Source organism: Manduca sexta, unplaced genomic scaffold, assembly GCF_014839805.1.
Source record: "Manduca sexta isolate Smith_Timp_Sample1 unplaced genomic scaffold, JHU_Msex_v1.0 HiC_scaffold_1607, whole genome shotgun sequence".
In the NCBI taxonomy this organism is placed as follows: domain Eukaryota; kingdom Metazoa; phylum Arthropoda; class Insecta; order Lepidoptera; family Sphingidae; genus Manduca; species Manduca sexta.
This window is the reverse complement of record NW_023592488.1, coordinates 294-5,182: the sequence shown is the minus strand read 5'-3', so window position 1 is coordinate 5,182 and position 4,889 is coordinate 294. Positions and strand designations below refer to the sequence as shown.

At 30.9% G+C, this 4,889-nt stretch overlaps 1 long non-coding RNA gene across 1 annotated transcript; it reads right to left on the bottom strand.

The window, feature by feature from the left end:
- Positions 1–324: 324 nt before the first annotated feature.
- LOC119191521 lies at positions 325–4,379 on the bottom strand. Its single transcript, XR_005113480.1, has 3 exons — positions 4,234–4,379; positions 2,223–2,261; positions 325–742 (listed from the first exon to the last, which is right to left on the bottom strand). It is a non-coding gene; the product is annotated as an uncharacterized LOC119191521 (long non-coding RNA).
- Positions 4,380–4,889: the final 510 nt, after the last annotated feature.

The following is a 4,889-nucleotide window of genomic DNA, read 5'->3' as shown; positions in this document are numbered from 1 at the left end:
ACAACTTATTCTAAAGCTTCCAATCCCTCAGAAAACCCAGTAAAGTATGATTTAACTAACAATTTCATTAAAAAACAATAAACTTATATGTGTCACGATTTTCCAAAACAAGCTTACTAATAATAAAAGAAATGTAAACATAGGTTTAAATAAAGTGTACTAGAGTGTAATCCATCTGTCTCTTTCTAATAACTTGACAATTAACATTAGACAGGGACAGATGGTTTTAACTGGCTGCGATCAAGGTCCAAACAAAACAGACAAGTGCAAGTTCTAGTCATTTTACTGATAAAATATGCACTGAATGATTTTGTCACCTAATGCTTTCTACAGGCTATGATTTTAATGGTCACTAACCATTCAACCAGTGGATGCGGTGTGTCAAATAGACCAAAGAAAATGCAATATAATTTTGACCATTGGTCAATTTATCAAATACCATGGCCATAATGCTTTCAAAATTTAAATGCAATATAGTTAATATGCATCAAGTGATACAAACGTTTAATGGTCAATAATTAAATTCCTTATTCCTTGGTTTGTCCACAGTTAAACAGGCTATTGAATGATAACTTGCATCAGTGAACAACCGCCGTAATACATTTTTATATTTAGACCAATGAGTGCCGCAAAGCTCTTACATAAGCGAGTGCAGAAAGATTTTGTACTTTCACTCCCCAACTTTGATAGATAGTGGAGGCTTAGTTGGTCTTCCGAACTGCATCCGCTACCAGGCGAGAAGCTGGAAAATAAATAACATGTTAGTACTGTGATTAATCTTTAAATTTTCTTGATAACACATTGCTACATAGATAAAAGCAGTATTAAAACAAGCCCCGAAAGAATAAACAAAATCAGTTTATTCAAAATGCATTTAGAGCTTTATTAATAAACATGATATAACCATGGTGCAGTGGAACCCATTTATCTTAGGGTAGGTAAAGGTGCAACAAGGGCACCCACTTTGTGCCTTGTGTGTTCTGTCCCATTACGTATTAAGACCGAGGCTGTTGCCACAATGGGCACTAATTCCAGACTCCAAGCTGATCGAGAAACAGTTTTGGTATAAATTTTGGTTATATCATATTTATCAGTGAAATGGTTAAGCTGGCTATGTATTGCAACTATAATTTGTGATAAATTATATATTTAGACATTTTTATAGTGCTTTACTATAACAGGGTGATTTTAGTTGCGTTAATCACAATTTCTACTATCTACCTCAATATATTTATAAATACATAATATTTAAAAAGTATGTAAACACTGTTAGAAGTTTTATAATATTTTGAAACAATTTATATATATTTATACAATCTGGCAGAAAATTTGCCTATTTAATATTTAGTCCAATAGTTAGTGCATTTATGCGATCATAGTCTTATTAATAATAAATAATATTGATGTGAATTCAAGTGTGTTAAAATGATATCATCTACAGAATTATTGTTTAAATAAGTAAATTATTAGACAGTTTTACTAGACAGATATACTATTTATACCATCTAGTAATGGTATAAAATTGCAACATGAAGAAAGACGAACACAGATATGTAATGTTACATAATAAACTGCATACACGATGACCACCTTCCATTCATAAAAGTATACATAAAACCCTAAAATAATTACATTATAATAATTATGTAAGGTACTAACTAACATACATTATAATAAGAATAGATAACAAAATCATATTTGAAATGAGATGAAATAATTTATTTTGATCTGTAAAATGTTTATTATTTAGTTTCAGTCAATTTTACCAGAGAAGACTAGTGCTACTCTTTTCTAAATCAGATTAAAGGTATAAAATAAGTACTGTTTATTATAAAAAGTTGCAAAGCAGCTCACTTATTTACTTCAACAATCCTCTTGAGAAACATGAAATTACTTAATGATATAATTTTTTTACAGTATACTATTAAAATTGGTACTTAAAGTTGTTTCCCTAAAGCATAAAACAAACGATAAACATATACACAAATAATATGACAATGTATGCTCACACATTCAACACTAAATGAACACTTATACAGTAAACACCTACACACCACTGAGTTTGTTATATACAATTTATATCACACCGAGAGAAACACACACACATAATACACATATAAATGATAAAGTTAGTACACCATTTCCTGCCAGATATTTTAATGTTAATGTCACAAGTGCACATTTTGTTATGACAATGAAAGCGTTGCTGTTTACATACTCACATTTGTATACATGAATTGTACAGCTCTACAATTGTTTACCTATAATCAGTGAGGGTTCGTTAAAATACAGTGACATTTTACATTACATGAGGAAAGGGAACTATTTTATATAGTTTTGGTAATGGGAATTAATGAAACCTCCATGGTAATGAAATGGAATAATTTCAACCATAAAAACATACATTGCTTCGCAAAGGACTAAAACGTCTTGACAATATCTGTGATAAATTAATTCATTCGGTCAATTTTTTCAGTGATCTCTCTATCTTGAGATTTGCACATTGCACCAACTTTTGGACATTTGTTGCTGATACTGTTGTTTTGCAAAAATAATAAATATGACAAACACATAATATGTGGACATATTAAAATACATAAATGAATAATTACTATAATAAAAAAAATGTCCTAATCTGTTTAACATTATTCACCATTGCCAAGCAGGGGTCTATATAACTATATTTTCTACTAACTTTCAAACACGCGTTTACGCGCACACATACACACACATCCATTCCTGATTATCAATAATAAACAAATCCCGGACACAATGGAACCATAAAATCCTTTATCTATATACATACGCGTGCACAAACTAACAGAGGCTTTACATTTATATATATAATCCCATTGTTACGTCACAAGTGCTAGTTTGTTAGCGTTCCCTCCACGCAAAGCCGAGGTAAAAATATATCTGTACCTGCAAATGTGTCAAACTAATCTTTATGCAGCTCCTTAAGTGTTTTATTAAAACTCTTTACCGTGGTATTAATTTGCTTATTAATATCCTTCACAATGTCTTTCAGACCTAGAATACCAAAACATTGTATTGATAATCAGGGATGGCTACAAATTTATAGAATGATATTGATTATATTTGTTCGTCGTAAAATTACAATACAAGGCGTTGAGTAACAAATGTCATTGTGCCACTGGGTTTATTGTTTGGCATTATGCCAATATACAAATATTGGCGTGTTGGTGCGAATATTCCAATTATGCAGTCCTAGAAAGTCATTTCAATGAACAAAAAAAGTATATTGGATGTTGTATGCAACAGGTTTCATTTACAGGAGTCCTTACTTTAATTTCATAAATCAATGGATAATTCTTTTTTAATTTAAAGATCAAACGTTACCATTTACTGACAATAAGTTCAAAGATTGTCATCAATTTCACTATTATAAAATTAATTGCATATTTCCGTAAAACTTTAATTACATATCACCCAGCGTTTCGCTTACAGCATGCATTCACAATACCACTATTCCCTCAAATACCATATTTTAAAAGGCAAATTCCAAATCATGTGATCAAGAAAAATACATGTCGTGACCAAAATTGTGAAGAAAAAATTCAGCTACAAAACCTCCTATTGCAATGTAAGCTTCTTTAATATACTTTTTTCTCAAAAGCTTTTACATAAATATCCAAAATATGTTAATCTGGTATTACTAAAACATTTGTTTAACCAATAAATACCATATCCTCAATGCCAAAGTAGAACAGACTATATTTCCTTTAATTACTATTATTATGGAGATAAATTACTTATTTGGCATCATAATATATTAAAGATGATACTAATTTTATCTGGAAACTATACAATTTGTACGAGTTACGTCTTATTGTTATCACGTCCTAAATTTCCTTTAGAGTGCTATCAAGAATCAGTCATCAAAACACATACTTGTATGGAGTAATTTTTTCGATTATTTTTAGATATCAACCTCATCAAGATGTACTCTTGTGTAGATAATTTACTAAGTTGACTTATAGTCTTTTCATATTATAACTGAATTATTTAATATTTATGATTTATTAAAATATATAATACTTAAATATCCTCAGAATTAAATAGGCTCTTTTAATCACAATTTCAACAAAAATATCTTACGAATTATTATTTTTTCGATTATGACTATCTATCCTCTAAGTACGAGTACTTTTCCTTGAGATAACTTTACGATATCTTTCCTGTGTTATAGTATGTAAATAGCTACTCATGTACCTGAGTTGGCGATATCATCGATGCGGTTGTGATGTTTCTGATAATACGGACGGATAATGCGGTTGTAGATGATCAGTGAACCGTTGAACTCCGTCGGCAGGTAGCACCAGATGATGAAAATGCACTGCAATTCAATACAGATAATGTTACGCACATATATTGTGGTTCAGTACATTTATAATAGGCTAGACGTTTATATTAACCATGATAGGGCTGCCATCACCCAAAATGCCGACGTCGTATAAACCCAGCATAAAAATTGGATTCCCCTGGACACTTTTTAAAATCCCCTGACGGACGGCACCCTGAAGCCCTTCTAACTAGGACAAATCCGGGGAATTCGGGGATGGCAGCCTTAACCATGATCAACAACAAAATAGTGGATAGATTTGATTGAAATTGTTGTAATATAAATACTAAGGCCTATATGGATGAGAAAATTGTGTCAACTGTCGAAGAGTAATCATCTCTCGTCAGTCGTCATTACATTGGACCCCACTCTATTTACCATCAGGTGCAGTGGAGTCACAGTGGTTTGCCAATATAAAAAAAAAATGTCTAGTATTGTAACTATAAAAAAACGTGCTATAATAATAATTATATAATTTGTACACAAAGGAAATAGATCATTGGTATAACTTGCATATCTTCAATGA